Genomic DNA, 24,881 nt, shown 5'->3' with positions numbered 1-24,881 from the left:
TAGGGCCCCCGCTGCAGGGACACGAGCCATGGTGACTCACATTTGGACCCCGTGGGGAAGTTCCGTCGGCGAGTCCTCTGGATGGCTCTTGTCCCCTGGGGTGAGGTCACTGCCACGGCCGCCCAGAACTGGGACTTGCTTCTTTCTCCCCGAGCCCCGGCTTTTCGCTCTCAATTATGGTCATGGCAGGAATCACCGTTTCGGCCGCCGCACCCCCACCCACCCACACGCATGATGGATGGGCCTGAGGAAAGGGCCTGTCCTCCCCGGGCGTCCGATTTTTCATCTGTAAAAACAGTTCTCCCTGGCGATGATCTCACACAGGAGCCTTTGGGGCTCGAAGGCAGTGAACTTGGCCATCCTTTGAAAGGAAGTCTGCTAAGGCCACGCGAGTCGGTAACACGGAAACATCACTGTTTACGACGACTGCGCCACGGACCCAGCCCTCCAGCCACCATCCCCCTCCGTCTCTCTGGGCTGTTTGGTCTGGAGGGAAAAAGAAGACAAGGCAATGGGTAGGAAGGTGTCTCGGTACCCAGGAGCTTGGCGGGGCCGCTCAGAGACACCCAAGCTTGGGGGAAACAGGCAGGAAAAGACTCCGTTTTGCCCGTTGTCTTTTCCTTTCTCCAAGCGTTTCCAACAGAGCCCGTAGATATTTTTCTAAGACATCGTCAGGTAGGCGGGGGTGGGCCACGGTCCTCAGCTAGCTCTTCTGCCACACACACACACACACACGAGTCACAGCCAAGTCCCCCAGAGATGGGCACCAGGCATTCCACGAGGGGCTGAGTTTTCCGTGCACCTGCCATCACAGGGCATTTCCTAACAACCATGGCCAGGTCTTCATGGAAGCTTTCGCAGAAAGGCCCTGTTTCAGAGGTGCCCCCCTTGAGGGTCCTTGGGACCACAGGACAGTTAGGTGACAGAGGAACCATGCCATTCCCACGACTATCCCGTGCTTCCTGCAATCGTCAGGCACCGCCTTCTTGGAAGGAAGGACGGGGGTGGGGAACGGTCATGAGCGGCACCGGCCACTCCAGGGGGGGCGGGGGTGCCAAGCCCACTGTGGGATGTCCCTGGGGAAGAGTCCGCATCTCCACTGCCCTGACACACTGGAACGGGAGAGCAGGGGCGGCTGGTCTCTCGCCTCCTATAACTTGTTCCCTGTTCCCTTTTTCTCCCTCTATTTTTCCTCTTTCACTACTGGTCTTTGCTGCTGAGTCTACAGCCTGCCAGTGGCACCACTGGCAGGAGGAGGGGACAACAACCCTTGGATTAAGCCCCAACCCCAACACAAGAGGATCTGCGGGGTGAGGCAGTCACAGCTGCTGAGACTCAGCCCCTGGGAAGTGGCCTCACGGGTTTTCAGCTCATTACCACCGGGACATCATTATATTGTCACGTGTAGGTGTTTGAACCCTCACCCCTCAGGGGCCCTCGGCTCCCATACCAGCCCCTAGCAAGGGGGCTCACGGCAGGCTTCGCTCAAAATCCTGCTGTGACTGCCCCCAGCATTCCTCAGAGAGAAGGTCTGATGAGCCCCAGGCTCTCTCCCTGGTCTGGGCCTCATCCCCAGACCCTCAGCTCCCCCACTTAGCTCCAACCCCGACCCGCACTCCTGTCCTCAAAGACACCAGGTACCTGCCTTGGCTTTGAGGGAGCTGCTCCCTGCAGAGGGCTAGCTCTTCCTGGCTCACCTCCCGGAAGCCGGAGCTCAGGTGTCACCTTCTCAATGAGGCATCCACCCTCCTCCAGGCTGTGCCCCGCTCCCCACCCCGCCGCCCCAGCACATGTAAAGGGCCTTTCCTGCTCTGACATCTATTTCTTCCCCACAAGGCTCTCCCCTCCTTAGGTGCTAGAGAGTTTACTTAGTTACTATTTCTGCTGCTTATCATCTGCTGGCCCCGCACTGGAAGTCAAGTTCCATGAGAGCGGGGTCGTCTTCTCTGCCTAGAACAGTCCTGCCACGGAGCAGCCACCCAGTCACCGTGTGTCAGATGAATGAATGACTGGACGAAGGCACGAAGAAGGAGGGCCTCGCTGCCCTCCAGACTGGGGTACAGGGCTGCGCCTCTTACGGAAGGAACAGGCCTTCGGGGTGGGGAGGGTCTCCGGGGAGGAAGGGGAGAGGGCTGGCCGAGGCAGGCAGGGGGGTGCTGCTCTCAGAAAGGCAGGGCCCACAATTTGCCTGGAAATCCCCCTGGAGTCACTCATGAGCCCCTGCCCCCCACCCCCCACACTGCCCGCTGGTCACCCAAACCCAGACAGCAGCTCAAGGATAATTTCAGCATCTGCCTCTCCTCTCCAGACCCATCCTCCCACGGGGGGATCCACACCCCACCGTCTGAGCACCTGGGCTGTGCGTTTTGGAAGGAACGGCGAAAAAGGGGTGGGTACCCAGAACACCCAAGTGGCAGAAAACAGGCCCCAGCCCCACCTGCTCTCAAGGTGCCAGCTGGGGAGGCACAGCAAGACTGCAGTGGAGGCCCTGAAAGGGGAGGTGTGAATGCCGCAGAGCCCCGTGGGCGCGGGGTTCTGAGAAACTGAGGCACACTGATGGGGACTTGGGTAGAGCACAGAGGCAGGGCGTGGACATATTCTAGTCTTTGGGGATGAGATCCAAAACAGGTGAGCTTGGCTCGATGGAATACGACTCAGTCATAAAAAAGAACAAAGTGATGCCATTTGCAACCACATGGACGGAACTAGAGACTCTCATACTGAGTGAAGTAAGTCAGGAAGAGAGAGAAAATCCCATATGACATCGCTTATATCTGGAATCTAACACATGGCACAAATGAACCTTTCCACAGAAAAGAAACTCATGGACGTGGAGAACAGACCTGCGGTTGCCAAGGGGGAGGGCAAGGGGCGGGGGGAAGGACTGGGAATCTGGGGTTAATAGATGCAAACTCTTGCCATGGGAATGGTATAGCCCTGGGAACTGCATCTGGTCACTTGTGATGGAGCGTGATGGAGGATAATGTGAGAAAAAGAATGTATACATATGACTGGGTCATCTTGCTGTACAGCAGAAAATTGACACAACTCTGCACACCAACTGTAATAGAAAGAATAAAAATCATTATACAAAACAAACAAACAAACAGGTGAGCTTGGCTGAAAGGCTTCAGATTTGAGTGGGAAGGTAAAATTGAGTTCCCAATGAGATCTGGTGGCTGAGACCATACACAGAGATCCATGGGAGGTTTTTTGGTTTGTGCTTAATCAGAAAGTGACACGATGAGAACTAAGAAAGAGGCTTAGGGAAAACACAGATACCATTACTCTGGAAAAGAAAGACTGGAATCCCAAAGGCTGGAGCTCTGAGGCGGGTAGCCCAGCTTGGCCTTCCAAAGTCAAGAGCAGTGGGGTGCCTGGGAGGGGAGAAGGATCAAACTGGAAAATCACTGTGGAGTAACTGTCAGGGCTCAGGTGCCAGGGGATGCAGGGATAAGCAGCCCTCACTGGTGCCTTCCTCCTGATCGACCCACGCGGATAAGGGTAGGTGAGCAAGAGAACGAATAGACGGGGCATCTCCTGGGACCTAGACCTCCTGTGTTCTCTCATTAAGGATAGGGCATTAGTTGGGGGCGGGTGTGGGGTGGACTAGGAGTCTGGGGTTAGTAGATGCTAATGATCCCATTTAGAATGGATAAGCAATGAGGTCCTACTGTCTGGCACAGGGAACTCTATCCAATCTCTTGGAATAGACCATGATGGAAAGACAATATAAGGAAGGGAATGTGTGTGTGTGTGTGTGTGTGTGTGTGTGTGTGTGTGTGTGTGTGTGTGTGTGTGTGTGTACTGCTGCAGCTGCTGACCTACACCACAAATATAGCAGTGCCCAATCCAAACCACCACTGCAAGCTACACCCCATTCCATTCTGCTATTCCATTTGGAATTCCATTGTATTCCATTCAATACTACTAATAATTAGTGTTAATTCTATTCTGCTGCCATGTATTTCATCTTCAAGAGATGAAATCACTGCTGCGGGCCCCACATACCTTGTGGCAACGCTGGATCCTTAACCCACTGAGTGGGGCCAGGGATCGAACCCGAGTCCTCATGAATAGCTGAGGTTAAGTCCTCAGCTCTTAACCACAACAGGAGCTCCCAGGATTGCTTATTCTTAGCACTTTCCTCACTCCCCCAAACTTTGTAGCAACCCCCTGCCCCGCACAAACACTTATGACTGGGTCACTGCTGCACAGCAGAAATCGGCACAACATCATACGTCAACTATACTTTAATAAAAAACTTAAAAAACATAGGGCATTAGCATCACCGTCTTACAGAGGAGGAAACTGAGGCTTCGGCATTTTCCCAAGATCACAGTGCTGATAAGAAAACAAAAAGAATAAAACCGGCGTTTACTCTACGCTTCCTGTGTCCCAGGCCCGCTGCTGGGCACCTAACCCTGTAGTCCCTCCCTGAACGTCGCAACGTGGCAGGGAAGCAGCTTTGTCATCCCCGTTTTACAGATGTGTAAGCGGAGGTTTGGCGATGTGAAGGTCACCGGTCTGTGGTCACAGGTGAGCAAAGATGGAAGCAGGATCTGAACTTGTATCCTGTTTACCCTGATGCTAGACCAGCAGTGGCGGACTGGCTCCTTAATCTCCCAGGTCCAAAGCCCTGCTTTGCATCACGCAGCCCTCCCTCCATTAGACCATCTGCTGCCTCCAATCAAACACGCCCACGGTCTGAGCTTCCAGCTACGTTGGCGGTACACATGTGTGTGACCGAGACTTACAGCCGGAACCAAACTGCTGCGGCTCGTGGGGTCTCAAGCCCAGCCCTTGCACCCAGGGAGTAGCCTCTTGCCCCACATCCTGCTTTATTAGGGCCAGACTGCAATCAGCTGCATTCCAGAAAGCCCTGAGATCCTTTATTTTTTTTTCTCTTTTATGGCCACCTGCGGCACATGGAAGTTCCCAAGCCAGGGATCAAACCGGAGCTACAGCTGCCAGCCTTTGCCACAGCCACAGCAACACTGGATCTAAGCTGCATCTGTGGCTGCCACCGCTTGCGGCAACACTAGATCCTTAACCCACTGAGCCAGGCTAGAGATCGAAACTGCATCCTCTCAGAGACAATGTCGGGTCCTTAACCCACTGAGCCACAACGGGAACTCCCCTGGGATCCCCTTTAATCCTGGGGTCAGTCTCGGCGCTGGTGAAGGTCAGCAGGTGCATTCCACATACCCTTTTGTCCCTGCACCTGCTGCCTTGGAGTCACCTACCTGATGGCTTTCCTTGCAAAATGTAAGACCTTTGTGCCCTGCCTTGGACCCATGTGTATAAAGAGCCAGGAGAGGCACGGCACCGGGATTCACTGTCGCTCGGAATGGAGAGAGATCGCAGGGCTGGCTGGGGCTCCCTGGCTCCCTCACAAATTAACTGTTGCAACTCTAGGCAAATGACTGGACCTCAGTTTCCTCATCTGCAGGTTGGGTATAACATGACTGATCTGCTTGGGTGGTGAGAGGTGAGAATAAGTTCATCTGAGTAAAAGCTGTGAGAACACAAGCCTGGCCTGAATGAATCAGCATTTATTAACCTGTTTCTGGACCTTCCCTTCCCTGAGGGCCAGCTGCAAGGCTCCCGCCTGCCCATCACCACCTCTGGGCTGGCACACAGGTGTGGAGGGATGTCAGGGAATCAGGATGTGCCACAGAAGGAGCAGAACCCCCAAAGCGAGGGGAGCAGCAGGGGTGGCTGTGCTGGATGTGACTGCGGCGTGCAGCTCACCTTTCATCTTGTCCTTCTTTCCCCGTCAGAAGCACCTACCCACAGCAGCCACAAATCTCTGGTTCCACCTGGAAAAAAGAAGAGCGTGGCATCAGGAAACATGATAATGAAACTCATCTTCGAGCTTAAAATGAAAGCCAGTCAACCTCCCGAGGACATAGGGGTTTAACAGCTGTTTATTCTTTGTTTGTTTTAGGGTTGCACCTGTGGCATACGGAGGTTCCCAAGCTAGGGGTTGAATCAGAGCTACAGCTGCCAACCTACGCCACAGCCACAGCAACGCCAGATCCTTAACCCACTGAGCGAGGCCAGGGATCGAACCCGCAACCTCATGGATCCTAGTTGGGTTTGTGAATCGAAGGAAACTCCCAACAGCTGTTTATTCTTCAACCTGGAAATCATGGCTTCAGAATAAAGGGAGAGATTCATTTCCTATCCACCGTGCACATGGAAAATTGAAGAATGCTTTAAAAGAAATATAGGTTGTCACCATAAAAAACTAGACTTGGATTAAAGTAAGACTTAGAATCAAGTGGAGTTTCTGCCGCGGTGCCGTCAGTCGGTTAAGAACCCTAGCGCAGCAGCACAGGTGGCTATGGAAGCTCGGGTTCAATCCCTGGCCTGGGAACTCCCATATGCTGTGGGTGTGGCCATAAAAAACTTAAAAATAATTCAAAAAATAAACAAAGACATGAATGGATATTACACTGGATAGAACCTTCTTTTTTTTTTTTTTCAAGTTATAACAAAATGTAGATCCACCACGGACCTTTACCAAAAATAATCTACTGTCACAATCCTGAGTTTGGGGAGCCTTTTACTCAAAGATGCCTATGATACTATTTCTGAATTTTTATATGTTCTGCCCTTATGGTATGTTTGAATTCATTGAATGAGATAACACATACACCTAGCTCTATGCCTGGCCCCTATCACGTACTCAATAAATATTAGCTATGCTTTTATGAATTTTCCTCCTCTGTGGGTTTCTAGAGAGCAAGGCTATTCCATACCATCCATATAATTCCTGAGCAAATATGCACAGTTATCAGCACAGTTGTTCTTGCTGCAAAAATAGATATTTAATCTTTAAATCCGACCTCTGTTCAACCTAATTCAGACGCCAGGAAGAGTAGTATTTCAAAAGGTGTGTAACGATTATAGCCCCATTCTAAGTTTCCCCATCATTAGGCTCAAAGAAATCACTCTAGACCCTTAGGTTGGCAAATGAACACGGAGAGAAGAAAGAAAAAGGGGGAAAATAATACCATTAGATTTGAAACAGAAAACCTGCAACCTTCACTCACAAGAGAAAAGACTGTTTGGGTGACGTCTTGTTCCTTTGCTGGATACACACTCAGCATCTTGGGGCTCAGATCTCCCTCTTGGTTCCTAGAGGTTCTGAGGCTAGGGCTCGTCTGGTCCTCCACAGCCAATGCCATCAACCCAAGCCCATCACCAGATCAGGGTCCCGTGTGCTTCAGCACCTCCCCCCGCCCCCAAAACCTGGGGACACGTGTTCACTGAGCTGGCTTCCTCTACCAGGAACTCACCTCGGGACCAACCTCAGATGCAATACAGGGCACTTGACTATGGAGCAAAGATCCTGACAATTTTAGCTGCGATGAACCAGGGGACTCTTGGGACCTAACTAGACAACCGGCAAAAGCTAGGAACCAGTTTACAAAACAGAAACAGACTCACAGACATGGAAAACAGACTGGCGGCTGCCAAAGGGGGAGGGGGAGGGAGTGGGATGGACAGGGGGTGTTGGGTAGATGCAAACTATTAGATTTAGAATGGATAGGCAATGAGGTCCTACTGTACAGCACAGGGAACTGCATCATCTCTTGGGACAGACAATGATGGGAGACAGGACAACAGGGTCACCATGCTATACTCCAGAACTGACCCAACACTATCAATCAAATATACTTTAATTTAAAAAAAACACAGTTTAAAAAAAAAAAAAGGCACAGGCAAGAACAGGAAAAAAAAAATTTAATTAAAAAAAAAAAAAAGAAGCGGGCGTTCTCGTCGTGGTGCAGTGGAAACGAATCCAACTAGGAACCATGGGGTTGTGGGTTCGACCCCTGGCCTCACTCAGTGGGTTAAGGATCTGGCGTTGCCGTGAGCTGTGGTGTAGGTTGCAGATGCAGCTCGGATCCCGCGTTGCTGTGGCTTTGGCATAGGCCGGAGGCCACAGCTCCGATTAGCCCCCTAGCCTGGGAACCTCCATATGTGGCCCTAGAAAAGGCACAAAAAAAAAAAAAAAAAAAAAAAAAGAAGAAGCAAACAAAACAGCAAGATACTCTCCAACTCTAACTCAGCATCCAGAATGGATTCCTGTTTCCTGTTCCTATTTCATGCAAAGCCAACCCATGCCCAACCCGTTTAAGCTTACTGGGTGGAAAGCATCTGATAAATGCATTCAAGCTAAAGCCTAGGTGAATGGGCATGATTCCTATGCCCTTTCAGGGGCGATGTGAAATTTAATACAACTGAATCCAAGCTTTTGCCCTGGCACTGTGACATCTTTATCCAGCCGACTTAGTAATACGCACTGGAGAGGGGACTAGGGGACACTGGAGGGGGGGCTTCCTTAAATCCTACAGGTGGGGTGGATGAGATGAAGCAGGAAGGGAGGGTTCTTACAGCCAAGGTCCCTAGAATTGGCTACGCACTGAAATCGTCATTCCTAGTCTCCTGGGCAGCTAGAAAATCATACCAAAGCCGAGGTCACACTCCCCGTGGTTCTGGTTGGTTCTGAGTGAGGTTTGGGCACTGGGTTTAAAAAAAAACAAAACTTTTTTTAAGTTTCCAGGGAAAATCTAATATGCAGGTGAGGACCATCTGGAGATCCTGTTAAAGTTTAAATTCAGGGGAGTTCCCGTCATGGCTCAGTGGTTAACGAATCCAACTAGGAACCATGACGTTGTGGGTTCGATCCCTGGCCTTGCTCAGTGGGTTAAGGATCTGGCATTGCTGTGAGCTGTGGTGTAGGTCACAGATGCAGCCCAAACCCCACGTTGCTGGGGCTGTGGTGTAGGCCAGCGGCTACAGCTCCGATTTGACCCCTAGCCTGGGAACCTCCATATGCTGCAGGAGCGGCCCTAGAAAAAGACAAAAAAAAAAAAAAAGTTTAAGTTCAGGAGGTCGGAAGTGGCAGGCTGAGATTCTGCATTTCCAACAAGCTCTTGGATGAACCCAACGCTAGGGGTCCATAGAAGACATTCTAAGAAGCAAGAGCTTAGAAGGGATCCCCTCACACACCTCCTTGTCTCCCTCCCCCAAAACCTCAGGTAACTGGCCCCAACTTGCTCATCCACTAGGGCCTTCCCTTCTCCACTTGGTATCTGGACCAGCCCTGCTGATTTTTGGATGGATGGATAAAAGACACTGTACCTGTATCCCAAGAGACAGCTGCCCCCTCCCTCTTCTCTCTCATATAATCTAGTTCTAGCCAACCTCTAGCCTGACATACACTTCTAAGAGTGGTTTATTTCAGTTCTGGTCCCTAAAACGAGCAGGATGGGGCCGAGGTGTGTGTGTGTGTGTGTGTCCCCTTTGCTTTTCTCATCAGCACGGCCAGACAGGGCAGAGAAGATGCGGGGCCTCTTGGGTGGTTGGGTGGACGATGGATGCTTCCTTTCTCTGCCCACAGCACGCTGGCTTCCACATCTGCCAGGTGGAGCCATGCAGGGGCTGTGCACTCATCTCCCCGCTGCCTTTGCATCTTCGGTGTGGACAATGGCGGGATGGGAGCAGATGGCACTCCCTCAGCAGCGGGCCAAAAGCAGCACGCCCAATATCAAACCTCTAAGGGAGGCCAGAGAGGGCCACTGACTGCCCACAGCCTGCCCCCAAGGGTCCCTCCCTTCCTCCCGCATCCCCTCAACTGGCCAGGTCCCTTCCTGACATCTCAGGGATGCTGCGAGCCAAACACCACCTAGTAGTTCTTGGTCCAACCACCTTCAACCACGATGGAAGGCGCTGATCCTCTTGGATACCTGGGAGGGAGGAACAAAAGGCCCCGCTGGTGAGGCCGCAAGAAGACATCAGCCTGGAACATGTCCAGTCCCACCCCAACCCGCTGCCTTCTTCAGGAAGGGCACCGCCTACATCCTGAGCTTTGCCAATAACACAGGGCTGCATGCGCTGAAGGAGAACACCAGAGCGGGGAAAGAAAAATAAATGAGCTAGAACACAGGATTTCAACACTTTGTAAGTGAGAGCCCCCTCTTTGGCCAAAATGGGCTGCAGCTTGGGGGGATTTTTGGACCTTCTGAATGAGCCCCAAATCAGAGGAGAGCAACTTTTACCAAACAGGCCAAGTAGCTGTCAGGACACCAAAGCACCAGGTCCCGTTTTTAGAAAGCTACCTAAGGCCAACCCACCCACTGGGCACAGCAGGCACTCATGAGACTTTCAGGGACCCAAGAAAATGTTCCAATTTCCTTTAAACTCAAAAGGAATGATTTGACAATAACATGAATGCCTATGTAATGACGAATTCAGCCTGCATTATATTCATCCCTATACCACTCTAGGCAGAAAAGCATCATTATTGATGGATGGATGGATGGATGGATGGATGGATGGATGGATGGATGGATAGATGGATGGATACAGGGGAAAGGGCCTCCAAAGATAAAAGTGTCCAGGGTCACAAGAATCTTAATTCAGCCCTGAATTCACCTCCTTCCTTCCAATCTCCCAACTTGCCAGTCTCTACTGAGCCCCTTTGTTAAACACCCCACGGACTGCCCCCACCCCAGCCGGAAGATGTGCCCCCACCCCTGGCCCATGGGCCTGCCCCTGACTCTGTCTGTTCCAGGTGCACCTGCCTGCTTCTGACCAGGCAGGTGCTCCACCTGCTGCTACTTCCTCAGCTTCCCCATCTTGGCGGGGCAGACCACCCCTCTGAAGTCCAAAGCCACACGCTCAGCCCCTTGGAGCTGAAACACCGCACATCCATCCCACGCAGGGCGACAAAAGATAATTATACCATCTGACCCAGCAACTCAAGGTCCAGAGCACTCCAACTACCTACCATGAAAGTCAAGGGTTTGATCAGCCGGGAAAATGAACCTGGATCTTTACTGGGATTTACCCCCAGGTCAGGATCAGGGTTTATTTATTTATGTTTAAATTTTCTATCTGCAGGAGGGTGAAGGGCTTTCCTCTGCCTGCCGCCCCTAGGAAGCCTCGTAGCCTCCATCATTATGTTATTTCTATTTGACGTCGAATAAGACTACGCTGCTCTCTGTTTCACAGGCTGCTTATTGGTACTAAATTAAACCATGTGTTCAACGGCACAGCATATTTCCTGGCCCGTGGTAAGTCATTAATAAATCTAGCTATTGCTATTATTGTAAAAAAAAAAAAAAAAAAGTATAGGGCTGCATAGGTTATAGAAACAAACCCGGGGGAGTTCCCGTGGTGGCACAATAGAAAGGAACCCAACTAGTATCAATGAGTATGTGGGTTCGATTCCTGGCCTCGCTCAGTGGTTGGGATCCAGCGTTGCCGTGAGCTGTGGTGCAGGTCGCAGGCACAGCTCGGATCCTATGTTGCTGTGACTGTGGTGCAGGTCGGCGGCTGTAGCTCCAGTTCAACCCCCTAGCCTGAGAACTTCCACATGCCGAGGGTGTGACCCTAAAAAAAACAAACAAACAAAAAAAAAAAACAACCCCAAACCTGGAAGAAAAAAAGCAAAGGTTAACAGCTGTCATCTCACGGCAGTAAGGTGATGGGTGATTTGGGTTCTCATTTTTGCACGTCTCACATCAAAAGACATTGTTTGGCAAAAAATAACGAAATGCCACAGTATTTTAAAAATAATGAAAACAGAAGGGATATTTATCATCTTGAACCAGAAATGAAACTATGAATGCAATTAAAAAAAAAAAAAAACCCGCCAAAATAGATATTGCAGGACAGCCTGTGAAATCAGAAAGGGCTTGGAGATCAGGGATCAAAGGCTGACAGCTTGATCCAAAGTTGGGGTTCAAGGTGCGATCCAGCAAGGGTGCCCTTGGGACCTCCTGCCTGGCCAGAGTGAGACCAGGAGTGGGACACGCCCGGATGGCAAGCCCCGCGAGGTGATCTTGAGGCAGGAAGAGATTTCATTCACAGCAGAGCAGTACTTCCCACTGAGGTCTATGGGGTCAACACTGGCTTGAACGTGTACTTGACCAAGAATTCCCACCCCGCTGACAGGCTGCAGCCACAGGGCTGAGCAGACCTGTTTTGTGGCATTTTCCAAATACCTGCGTTGTGAGAGGCGGAGGGCTCTCTGAGGGCATTCACGTTTCAATTCAGGACCTACCACTTCCTGGAGCTGCCAAGGAACCCAGGCTGCAAACCCAGGGTGCAAACAATCCAGGCTGCACACACAGGCCAGGCTCCACCAACACAGCTTGCAGAGGCCAAGGCCAGAACGAAGGGACCTGCTGCCCGACTTGGGCATGGACAAGAGACCGTGGACTGGAGCCTGAGAACCGGGACCCTCATGGACCCCGTTCAGGTGCCCGGGTCTGAGAAGCTCGGTCTCCCCTCCACTTCCCTGGCTTCTCTTCTCCCTCCTGGTCTGGCACAGAGGGGGCTCCGAGGCTCTGTCCTTGGCTAGCTGGATTTCCACCCACCCTCCCCCTCATCCTTGAAGAGTCCCTGAAACCCTGCCTCTTAAACCCCCATGTGCCAGCTGCCTACAGGGCAGGCTGATCACAGGCTACGGAATCATCTCAAATTCTCTGCATCCAAATGGTACCTCTTCTACCCCCTCAACCAGGCCGCTTTTGGAACCTCCCCATTTCAGTGAATTTCGCTTCACTCTCTTCATCCCCTAGAATGGCCCCTGCCTGATACTCAGTTAATCACTCTACCTCCACTCAGTTCTTCTGCTATTGGTGTCCTGGTTGGTCTTCTATTGTATCCCCACGGCCCTGATAATAGCTCAGACCCCTGATAACGTTCCCATAATAAGAATGTCATCTATTGCTTACTGTGTCCCAACCCTTCTCGTGTGTTCCTTACTTAATTCCCTCACCTTGCAATCTCTTCTCACCCTGTTCACTCTCCTTTCACACACTGGCTTTAGTTCCCGGCTTGAAAGCTCCAAGCTCTTTGGTGCCCCAGGGCCTTTGCATCTGCTGTTTCCTCAGCCAAACCACTTCCCTTTAACTCCCGAAGTCTCTGTTCAGACAGCACATTCTCAGAGAGGCCGTCTGTGACAGTCCTGGCCAGCCAAGCAGCACAACCCCTGTGTCCTTCACAGCATTTAACTTAATCTGAAATTAATTCATCTGAAATAATTGTGTTCATTTCATTTGCATTTGTGTCTCTGCCTACTAGATCCCTGAGTGCTAGAGAGCACTGTTTTATGTCTGTTTTGTTGTCTATTGTATGAGCAGCATTCCCTGTGTGATATAGCCCTCTTTTGGTGGAATGAATGCATATTAGGATCCCTATGCGATTTCCCTATGAAATTGACCTACAGAAAGATTTAAACTTGCCTGAGATCATGTGGCTATAAGCAGTTGAGTCAACATTTGCTCCAAGCTCTTCTGGCTCCAGGGGAAAAGCTGAGAATAACCTTGCAACTCTACCTTTCACTGTGGCAATAACCCCCAAACCGGGCTCCTCAACATCAGATTTGCCTGTGCCAATCCACTCTCTTAAGCTCTCCCAGCTTATTCTGAAATATCGGTTGGCACAGCCAGACTCTGCTCGGCTGTTGCCAATGGCTCCTTCCTGCCTTCCACGTGGGAGACCAAACCCTTCCGCCTGAAATCCCAGGCCCTCTGCACTCTGATTCCACCCGTTCACTCTCCAGCCTTGCTGTAGGACTTCTTGGCAGGCATCTTAAACAATCTTTGCTCCGCATACCTGCAACGCCTCCCGCGCCCTGCCTCTCCCCAACACCTACCCTGTAAGCCTGGCCAAAGTCCCACCTCCTGCAAGAAGCCACCTGACTTTTCAGCCATCAGTGACAGCTCAGACCTGAGCTGCAGAACTACTGACCCTATCCTATGCCTGCAGTAAACCCAGGTTATCCATCTTCTCTCCCCAGGATCTGTTTTTTTGTGTTTTTTTTTTTTCTTTTCTTTTTAGGGCTGCACCTGCAGCATATGGAAGTTCCCAGGAAGTTCGAATCGGCACTGCAGCTGCCAGTCTATGCCACAGCCACGGCAAGTCAGATCCAAGCAGCGTCTGCAACTTATGCCGCAGCTTGTGGCAACACCAGGATCCTCAACCCACTGAGCAAGGACAGGGATGGAACCCGCATCCTCATGGACACTGTGTCAGGTTCTTGACCTTTCGTGCCACAACAGGAACTCCTCTCCCCAAGACCTTAATTTCCTTTGGGTAGCAATCCCATGCTTGGATTCCTAAGAACGTCGTACAGCGTACAAGCCATTCATAAGAGTCGCCACGCCACCCTGTGCCACACACTATTACGCAAACAAAGGTGGCTCATCTCAGCAAGCTCTCTCAGGACTGTTAAGCCAGAGGAGCTGGGCCTGCTGCTCTGAGTGGTTTTCCCAACCTGCCTCCATCAGGAGCTGCTAACACCGGTCCAGGTTTGCACTCTCTCTCGAGTCTTTCTTGAGCAGGATCTCTGACAAGAGCCTAAAGCAGAGCCCAACCCACCGTACTTTAAAAAAAGAAAAAAAAAAAAAAAAAGAACCTACTACAAGCCCCTTACACTTTCTCTTTTAAAACCCACAGCTCTGCCTCTCGGGATACCTTCTGAACATTCAGGGGCCGGGGTTAAGATGTGGCCGAGGTCGAGCGCCCCAGCTCCCAGCCTGCTGAAGGCTGAGCCGTGAAGGTGTGCGAGGCCTGGGTCCCCCACGCTCCCGCCAAACCTTGGCCCCCGTGGGGCAGTTTCACCATGTTTAAATGGAAAATAAGACGCTCAACTCAAAAACACTTTTCCAATGATATTTGAAGGAAAAATGAGATCACAGAAAATCAGGGAGGTAAGTTTCAACGGTGTGACCCCAAGCAACATTTTTTTTTTTCGAAGAATCCCCCGAGAGGATTGCTCTCCAGACTGGGGGGGCAGGGGGAGCAACATCTGGGGAGGCCTTAGCCCCAGAGACCACCTGGGCAGCAACAGCAACACTTATGCCAACAGCCAAGGCCCTGGTGATGCTCCCGAGGCCACACCCTCACTCCAAACAGCCCCAGATGGGCCCCGAGGTCCCTTTGGTTTGCGAAAGCAGCCGACAGCCCCTTGCCAGCCAGGTCAACATTCTGCCTCTGCCAGAGATACCAAATGTTTCCTCCGCCCACCCCGAGCCCAGCTCACCGAGCTATGAATAGTTATTAACCTTCACTCGGGGCATTAATTAAAAAACGTTCAGCCAGGCACATTCTCCTACTTTTAAAAAGTCATTTGGGTAAATCGCCTTTCCATGCGGCAAACTTTCCAAACGACTGACAGGTTGACATTTCACGGTGCTGTTTGTTTTAATCAAGAGAAGGGGGTGGCGGGGAGCTGGTTCCCCGGTTGACTTTTCAGGTGCCTTGATTTTTTGATGGGCAAATCTCCACTTAATGGCTGCACCGCGAGGCCAGGGGACAAAGCGGCTCCCACCTCCCGGGGCTGGTGTCCAGGCTGGTGAGGGATGTGGCTGCAGGACCTGACAAAGCCCTTCTTCTATCTTCTCTCCCAGCAACCAGCTTCCCCTGTTGCTACTGCAGCAAACTTAGGAGTCAGGGGCAGGGGACCTCAACACCTAATGGTTCTCAAAGTTCTTTCTTAAAGCAGCAGCATCCAGAAGTGGGCAGGATTGTGTGTTTGAATCCCATTTCTGTCATGTATCAGCCTTGGATTTCTTTTTTTTTTCTTCTTCTTCTTCTTTTTGCCTTTTCTAGGGCTGCTTCCTGCGACATATGGAGGTTCCCAGGCTAGGGGTCCAATTGGAGCTGTAGCCACCGGCCTACACCAGAGCCACAGCAATGTGGGATCCAAGCCACATCTGCAACCTACACCACAGCTCATGGCAACACATGATCCTTAACCCACTGAGCAAGGCCAAGGATCAAACCCAAAACCTCATGGTTCCTAGTCGGATTCGTTAACCACTGCGCCACTACGGGAACTCCTCAGCCTTGGATTTCTGGGTTTCTGTTCCCTCATCTGTCAACAGTTGGCATAATAATAGTAGCTCCCTGTGAGTCTGTTTGGAGAATTAAATAAATTAAGTTTGGTAAAGCACTTATGAGTGTCTGGAGCATAATAAATGCTATACATGCTTTAGCTGAAAAGCCTTGCCTTCTCCCTAACAAAGGACCCCAATGCTTCAGTAGAGGGCAGGCCCTGCCCAGCTGACCAGAGCGAGGAGGACGAGCCACCTGGTATCCTGCTTTTCATGGAGCCACACGGTCCCTCAAAGGTCCAGCGGGGCCCCAGGGACATAGTGTGACAGATGAGCAGCCAGTGGTGTGAGGTGTGTGAGGTTTGTGGGGGTGCACGCTCACCCCCCAGCCCTTCCTCAGGATCGGGCTGGCCGATCGAGGGGACACTGGATGCCCTCCTTTCTTAAGCAAAAACCAACAGAGCCTTCCAACAACCCTGTAACAACAAAACCGAGGCGGGCACAGACCTTATCACGAATCACTGCAAACCACAAGGGCATTTCATTGTTAATGGAGCACCTTCTATGGGCTCCTGTCTTGAGAGGAGGCACCAGAAATGCCGAGCAGAGAAGGCAGGTCCCAGGCTCCCCAGGGTAAAAAAAATCCAGTGGGAAAGATGACATTGAAAACAACAGAATCTCACACTTGTGATTGATGTTATAATGTATCACCTATGGGCAGATTACATATTGTATGTGTTTATCATAGATTATATTATATATGTCATATGCCACCCAGCTGTCTGTATGTACAAATATGGCATGCCCACAGTGTGCAGCGAGAAGCTGGCGGAGAACACGCCTCCCACTTCCGTGGTGGCAGGTGGGGGCACCTGGTGTTTCGGCAGGTGAGGAGGGCTGGCTGTGGGGTCATTTGCCAGAGGGTTAACCTGGCTTAGTGGGAAGGAAGATGCTGGGCCTTTCCAGGTGTGAATTACAACTCTGACACTTTGCAGCTGTATGGGGTTTTTTTAAATACTTTTTTGAGCATCTGTAAAAAGAGCATGTAGTCACCTGCGGGCAGGTGGGCAGTCAGTGATCAATTAATTGCCAAGGAGAGAAAGCAAGAGAGCTTGGCCCAGGCAGTGTCCGAATGAGGCCATGGGGAGGTGCCTGGCTGAGCTCAAAGCCAGACAAGCCAACCAGAGGCCCTCCTGGGAGCCCAGCCCCGGCCCTGCATTTATGCTGCTTTATCACCTCCATTGGCAAAATCAGGACCATCGTTCCTCTCCTTCCTGTCTCCCGGGACGTCTGGGACACCAGAGAATCAAGCTGGGGCTGGGGGAGGCAGGTGGAGGATGTGTGATTTTCAGAAGGCGAGCCGTGAGCGGAGGGTTGATTATTTTACTTGTGGAAGGCATGTGTGGGCAACAGTCGCAAGTTTCTCTGGGTTTATCAGAAAATCCTAACAGAAGAAAGGTTATTTAACCAAGACCAGGAAAAGAAGGTGCAGATATTTTAAAATATGAAACGGAATTCCTAAAGCCTCAGAATATGATGCCTCCTTGTGCAGGCCTGGCTGAGTTTAAAGCCTGGGGCTGTGATCCGGGGCCAGACAGATCAGAGGGTTGTTTAACCTGGCTTGCCTGAACCTACAGCGTCGGGTCCCTCTTGGGACCCGGCAGCCTGGGGACCCAGCCTGGCTCCATACGTGGTCGGACACCACTGGCTCCTGGGCGTGTTTGGAGTGTGGTTTGAGACAGTTACCTAAACCGAAGGTGAGAGGTAAGACAATGATGAGCCTCAGTCACCACATCCCAGGCTTCCGAGGAAACTGGGACACTGTCAGGACCCTGGCCACACACACAGCCGCCAGCCCGTGGACAGACTTGATGCACCCGGGAGGAAGGCGGGCAGAGATGGAGGGCAGCATGGGAGGAGTCCAGCCCTCCTGCCCCAACGCTCTTACACCCCCCAACCACAGGGCTAACCAGCCCTTTAAGAGGGCAGGGGTTTGCACACGAGGGCGTTCGGGTGACGGAGCACAGGATAAACACGTGCCTGGCCACCAGGGCTTGGAGTCTGACGCAGACCCTGGACACAGCCCAACACCACACACAACGCATGCACTGACAAGGCTGTCCAGCCATGCCTTACACCAGGTCATGAGCAAGCAGAGTTTAAGCAACTTCAACTGAAAGCGCTGAGGGGTCAAGCCCATAATTAAGGAAGAGATTGTGTGTGCCTATCACCTTAGATGATGTAGAAAGAAGTGGGTGGAATGGCTATTTATGGAGGCATTGGCGTCAATATAAACTTCAGCACCACGGGTTTCCAGTAACACCTGGTGTACATTCAGCGACTTCTACTTGGCTGTTCAGAGACCTCAAGGCTCTCTCATGCGCTCATAAATTTTTAGCTATGTCTGTATTCTAAGAACATGTGTCCTTGTCTTAACTGTCCTTACTAGGATGGAGGCCCCTTGAAGGCACTGACGCATCTTTTCAAGATGATGGGTTAATGAAAAATGTTTCAGAGTTTCACCTTAAGACATCCTACTTCTCAAAAGCTCCATTCAGGATGGAGGGGGGTCATTAGTCTACTGTCTTACATAGAGACCCATCTGGAGGTGTCCAATTCTGCCAGCATCCGATTCCAGGCTATTTCCAAGGAATACGGAGCAAAACTTCACACAAGATCAAGGGATGGTCGAGAAAACTAGAATCTATAATGTCTGCCAGTAAATGGCTTAGGAGCCTCATAAGTTAGAGAAGGCAACATCTTCCAGGATTTCCTTGGTGAGCAATAGCTATCGAGTAGCTTTGAAAACAGACAGCATTTGCAATCAAGTAGAAGAGGCGGCAGCGTACAAAGGATCAGTGGAGACCAGGAGCCAAGAAAGCTTTATCTAGAGCAGAGTTCTCAGCGTCAGCCCTAGAGACATGTGGGACTGGGTGGTTCTTGGTGCTGGGGGCTGTCCTGTGCATGGTAGGACACAGGATGTTCAGCAGCAACCCTGATCTTGACCCACTAGGTGTCCGTAGCATCATCCAGTTGTGACCATCAAAAATGTCTCCAGGAGTTCCTGCTGTGCTGCAGCAGGTTAAGGAGCCAGCGATGCTGCAGCTGTGGCAGAGGTCGCAGCTGTGACTTGGATTCAATCCCTGGAACTTCCATAGGCTATGGGTGTGGCCAGTGTAAAGTAGAATAAAATATCCCCAGACCAGTCTCAAACGGGCGGGCCCTGGGGGGACAAGCAGGTGCAACATGGCCCCTGGTTGGGAATCACGAGGCTACTCAGCCACGAATTAGCAATGGGATCTGACCATGGTCAGGGCCCTTCATTGCTCAGAGGCCTTAAGTTTCTCATCCAGGAGATGAGGAAATGGGACTAGATCTGTGTTTCCCAAACTAGGGGCCAGTATCACTCAGGGGCACCTGGGATAACGGGTGGTCACACTCCAACACGACATTAAAGGACACAGAGTCGCTGAGAAAAGCTTTTCTCTTCTTCAGTCTCTTCCCATCCTGATCAAAGCAGGAACAACATCCCCTTTCGGTGCTTCAAGTCTTAAACATCTCTATGATTCTATCTATAAGACAAGAGCAAGAACAATTCCAGGGCTCAGAGCCTTGGAAAAGCCGCAATATCTAAATCTGTCATGATTTCATCGTTATTGTCTACTTACGTCCAGTGACCCTGGATTCCATGTGAGAGGGATACAGGGCTTTCTCTCAGTTATTTATTTATTTACATTTAAAAATTTTTTTTGGCCATGCCTGCCTGTGCCATGCGGACATTCCCAGGCTAGGGATCGAACCACAGCCACAGCAGCGACGCCAGATCCTTAACCTTCCAGGCCACCAGGGAACTCCCCAGGGTTTCCATAAAATATAGCACTTGTATCAGTGGGACAAAAGTCATCAGTCTTAGGAAGCATGCGAAGGGCTAACAGTGTTTTTCTCCCATAAATGTCTACCTACCTACTGGACATGGCAGTGGATGCCTCGTACTAGTCTCAAGATGTGAGGTGCCCTTAATAATGTGGAAATTATTGGAGTTCCCACAGTGGATTAAGAATCAGACTGCAGTGGCTGGGGTCTCCATGGAAGCTTGGGTTCGATCCCCGGCCTAGCGCAGTGGATTAAAGGATCGGCTTGTTGCAGCTGCAGCTTAGATTCAATCCCTGGCCAGGGAACTTCCATATGCCCCGGGTGTGGCCAACAATAAATAAATAATTTGGAAATTCTTGAATCCAAGTTCCCTCTGTGGTAAAGGCTGGTCATTTGTCACCTGTTATGGGTTGAACTGTGTTCTTCCACTTCCCCAATTCACACGCTGGGGTCCCAGCCCGCAGTCCCGCAGACTACGGCCTCCCTTGGAAGTAAGGCTGTTGCCGATGTCATGAGTTCAGATGAGGTCATACTGAAATAAGGCGGGCCTTTACCCCAACAACACTAGGGTCATTATAAAAAAGGGGAAATTCGAATACACACACACAGGGAAACTGTCACATGAAGGTCAAGGCAAAGATCAGGGTAACGCTTGCACGTAGAAACGGATGCCAAAGACTGCCCACAACCCAGCAAAAGCTAAGAGAACACTCTGGAAGACATTGTCTTTCACAGCCTTCAGAGAGAACCAACCCTACTAACACCTTAACCTTGGACTTCTGGCCTCCAGCGCCATTGAGACAATACATTTCTGTTGTATAAGTCTCTCAGCCTGCGGTACTTCTTGTGATGTCAGCCCTAGCAAACTCATACATCGTCTTAAATTCATTTTCTTTTCTTTCTTTCTTTTTTTTTTTTTTTTTTTGTCTTTTGACATTTCTTGGGCCGCACCCGCGGCATATAGAGGTTCCCAGGCTAGGGGTCAAATCGGAGCTGTAGCCACTGGCCTATACCAGAGCCACAACCACGTGGGATCTGAGCCGCGTCTGCAACCTACACCACAGCTCACAGCAACGCCGGATCCTTAACCCACTGAGCGAGGCCAGGGATTGAACCCGCAACCTCATGGTTTCTAGTCGGATTCATTAACCACTGCGCCACGATGGGACCTCCTAAATGAGTTTTCTAGTTTGGTGACTGTGTTTGGAATTCTTGAGTCTCTTTACAGGGCAGGAAATGCAGACATATTTGCAGAAGAATTTGTGTGTATTTAGAGATGGGCACAGATGACAAAGGAACACCAGCAAAAAAAAAAAACAAAAGCAAAAACCAAACAACCCAGAGCCAAACAAACAAAGCCCGCCACACCATCTGTGTTTAGACAGATTTGTATATGTTTGCCATAATTATATCTTTGCAAATTGTATACATTAGATATTTGCTCATTGCTTTCCTCTTCTCTATTTATCTGCTGTCTTTCTATCTTGAGCTGTGAATTATGGGTCCCTGGCTCTGAAGTAAAAGGAGGCCCAGCACAGAGGCAAAGCCAGGCCTAGAACGCAGGTCTCCCAGCACAGGCCTGATCCATCAGACCTCAGTGCCTACAGAATCCACACTGCCCTCCCCGGGACAATGTCTTGGGCCTCTTGTGCAGACGCTGACACCAACTGGGGCCTTTCAACCAGAAGGCTCTGGCCATCTAAAGATGCTTGGAGAACACGCCAAAGTTCCCAGCACGTGGGCATCTGAGAATTCATGACCCAACGCGAGCTCTTGATTGAAAGGGATGCTGTGATGAGTGAAGAAACAGATAAGCCCTTTGAGCCCTTCTGCAGAAACTGCCAACCTGACATGGTCACCAGATGAGCAGCTTTGCAGGTGACCAGGGTCAGCTCCCACACAGCCAAGACCCGAAGGAACGAGAGATGCACCTTATCCTAACACCACATCAGAACCAAGGACTTTCAGAAATCGGCCAAGTAGCCAGGATGCTGCCACTCCATCTTTTTGGTTAAGAACAATGCCCCTACCATGATCCATTTCTGCAATCATGGCAAAGAAACTCGTGAACCTGTTGGCTAAAATTAATATACCGTAATTTCACGCTTTTGATCACAATTGTAAATTTAAGAGATCAAAAATCAGGCTTGAACATTAAATGGAAATCCTTTCTTTCCTTTCTCTGGAAGCAGCCAAGTAGAAACCAGAGCCAAGAGAAGCATAGGAAGCCGGAAAGCACACGTGCCCAACTGTAGCCATGTCTGATTTGCCATATGTGTGTTGCTCCAGCTCCCATCCGGGAAGCATTAACTCAAATACTGCTTGTGCATCTATGCAGTGTCAGATGCCATGCTGGGAGCTGGGGCTTCATCAGCGATGAGCTGACAGCTCTACCTGTCCTGCTTGCTTGTGGTCCAGGCAGAGACCCAGATAATGAACACGAGTAAAGACAAACATCGGCTTATCCAACATAAAGCTTCTGTGAAGAAAAAGGGAAGAGCGCCGTGGGGTGGGAATCACGTTACAGGGACAGCAAAGTCCCGTCTAAAGAAACAGCATTAAGCTGACACCCGAAGGGTACGACCTAAGTTAGCCACACGCATTCACGCAGGGAGCTATTGCCCTCACGGTACCCCGGGCATAACTGGGATGGACCCCCAGCTCCGAGGCAGAGAGTGGCGATTCTGAAATGGTGAAAACAAAAGGTAACTAGACTTGAGGGAACCCAAGAACCCTGAGGACAGAAGCCAGGGGAACACCCACTTTCACAGACTACAGACATGACCTCCAGGGTGAGGGAAGAAACTCCGAGAGCCCTTGAGAAAGGTGCCTCATTGCAGCCCTAGCCACGGAGCCCAGGAGGTCAACTTGTTCAGAAGAACCCAAGCAGAATCATGAGCCTGTGCTCTTCTGGACCTCTGGGTTCTGGAAGGACACGAATGGGGACCTCGAGCGTGACCACTCAACACGTGATCCACATGAGGGAGGGAAACTTGGTTAAAATTTCAAAAAATAAAAATAAAAATAAATAAATAAAAGAAAGGCTTCCTGATTCCTAGTCCCTACTTGGGACAACCTGGAAAGTCCCCAGGCTGCTAGGTCACGGGGGCTCCCAGTTCTCCTCTTCTCGGCCCCACCCAACAATGGAAAAGTACTGGCATCGCCACAGCTGGGTTTCTCCCAGGGGTGCCCTGCAGGGGACATGTCTGTGCCCCCCCTACTCACACCCAAGGGGGAAATCCCAACCGACTGGGTTGAACCCCAGCCTCCCTCGCTGGCCCAACTGGTGTCACACCCTCGAACAAGCCTGCCCCAATAACCAAGCAGTCCAGCGGGGCCAGGAGCCAGGAAATATGCCTTGAAAAGCACTGTGTTCTTCAGCTCCAGTGGTTGGCGGCGCAGCCGGGACACTGCCCAGCGTGGACAAATGACCATGGCGGCCAGGGTCAAGTTCCCCCCTCCCCACCTGGGACACATGGTGATCCTGAAGCGGGTGCTTCCCAAGCAGAGGGAAAACCCTGGCACAGGAGGGCCGAGGTGGATGGTGGGCACAAGGACCCTGGCGCTCCTCTTCTAAGACGACACACCTGACTGGGCCGGGCACACCTGGATGCGGAGGCAGGCCAAGCTCTCCAACAGTTGTCCAGTGTTCGCTGAGCAGACAGACCTGGCAGCTGAGCTCCTTGCGGGGACGGGGGTGGGGGGGTGGGGGGTGCAGGTTTCGCCTCCTTGGTGGGCCACGCCCTCCCCCGGCACACAGTCCCTCCGTCCAAGTGTTTCGTCCAAGCCCCGGGCTCTGACCACAAAAAGTGCCCTTTTCTTTGGCGGGCTCACCTCAGACGTGCTGGACCACGGAGCCAAACCGCCTGCGAAAAGGACATCCCCAGCACATTTCTCTCTAGTCAGAGGGTCCGTGGCTGGCGGCCACAAAGAGCACATCCCCCTTTTGCTCCTGCCCCCCCCACCCCCGCCCTGGAATCACTCACTCCCTTGGTCCCAGCTTTATTTATGGCAGAAGCACAGCTACCTAAAGGACCTGCTGGCTTCCTGAGGGGTGCTCCCAACGGACCCAAAGCAAGCGAGGCCAACCTCGGGCGAGAGCCAGACTGCTAACCAGAAGTGCACGTCCAGCCCAGTTGGGGCTGCTACGCCCACTCCAACATGTCAGTAAAAATGCAAGAAATAATGGCCACACCCTTCCCCAGTGATTTGGGGGGTGCGGGTGGGGGTGGGGAGAGACTGCAGCCTCCGTCGAAATACTCTGGGTGCTTCTGGAAATCGTCCACCCTAATGGTGGGGTGGGGAAGAGGGCCACCTTTCACAAGAGTTTAGAGGACTTCTTGTTTTTTTTAAAAAAAAAAAAAAATTTATTTTTTGGTCATACAAAACCTGGTTGTGAACGGGAAAGAAAATGCCAGCCCTGTTTGACAGACGTCAGATTTATGACCGTTTTTTGAAAGCCTCAAGTACGTCATAAGAGTTGGCCCACCCACCATCCTGCCCCAACTGTAAACACGGCCGGGGGCCCATGCCTCTCTCCCCCCTATCGCATCTGTGGTCCTCCGCCTCTGAACAGTCCTTGTTCCCTTCCCTCGGCCTCTGGTGGGTTAAAAAGATGCCAGGCTGTATCTATAGGGAGAGTGTGCCATGGAGCTCTCTGGGCTAAACGTCCAAAATAAACAGGGCCACTCACGCCTGCCCCGTCTGCAGAGGCAGGCCGCAGATGTTAATAAACACGCTTGGGTTTAGGGTCTGCCCATCAATTTCTCCATCCATTTTACACCCGACAAAGTCAGGAGATGAGGTTTTTTTTTTTTTTTTTCCTCCCCCCCCCCCACCCCCCGCCTTCCCTTAACGTACAAACTCAGTAAACTGTTGTCAGGCTTGGGGATAAATTTATGAATTTTGGCCTCCAGATGTGGCTGGAAATAAAAGTCAACACAGGGAGGGAGCAACTGCATTTCAGGATTGGGCCCCTGGAGGCTGAGTCTGCAAAAACCCAAGGCTGGGAGAGACTTGTTTGTCCTTTTCAGTGAGACACCAGGAGCTGGTTTGCTTAAAGGCAGGGATGCTATTCCGAGCAGAAAGGGATGCCAAAGTCCTCTGGAAATTTTAGGGTAAGGATTAATTTTTTTTTTTAAT

At 51.2% G+C, this 24,881-nt stretch overlaps 1 long non-coding RNA gene across 3 annotated transcripts in view; it reads right to left on the bottom strand.

The window, feature by feature from the left end:
- Positions 1-24,881, bottom strand: part of LOC125114213 (uncharacterized) — a 203,519-nt gene that overhangs the window by 62,143 nt on the left and 116,495 nt on the right. For all 3 annotated transcript variants that reach the window (XR_007131738.1, XR_007131736.1, XR_007131737.1), the window contains exon 2: positions 5,755-5,822. This is a non-coding gene — a long non-coding RNA (uncharacterized LOC125114213). The remainder of the gene's footprint in view (positions 1-5,754; positions 5,823-24,881) is intronic.

The sequence above is a fragment of the Phacochoerus africanus genome, chromosome 14 (genome assembly GCF_016906955.1).
Source record: "Phacochoerus africanus isolate WHEZ1 chromosome 14, ROS_Pafr_v1, whole genome shotgun sequence".
NCBI classification, from domain to species: domain Eukaryota; kingdom Metazoa; phylum Chordata; class Mammalia; order Artiodactyla; family Suidae; genus Phacochoerus; species Phacochoerus africanus.
This window is presented reverse-complemented; position numbering and strand designations above follow the sequence as displayed.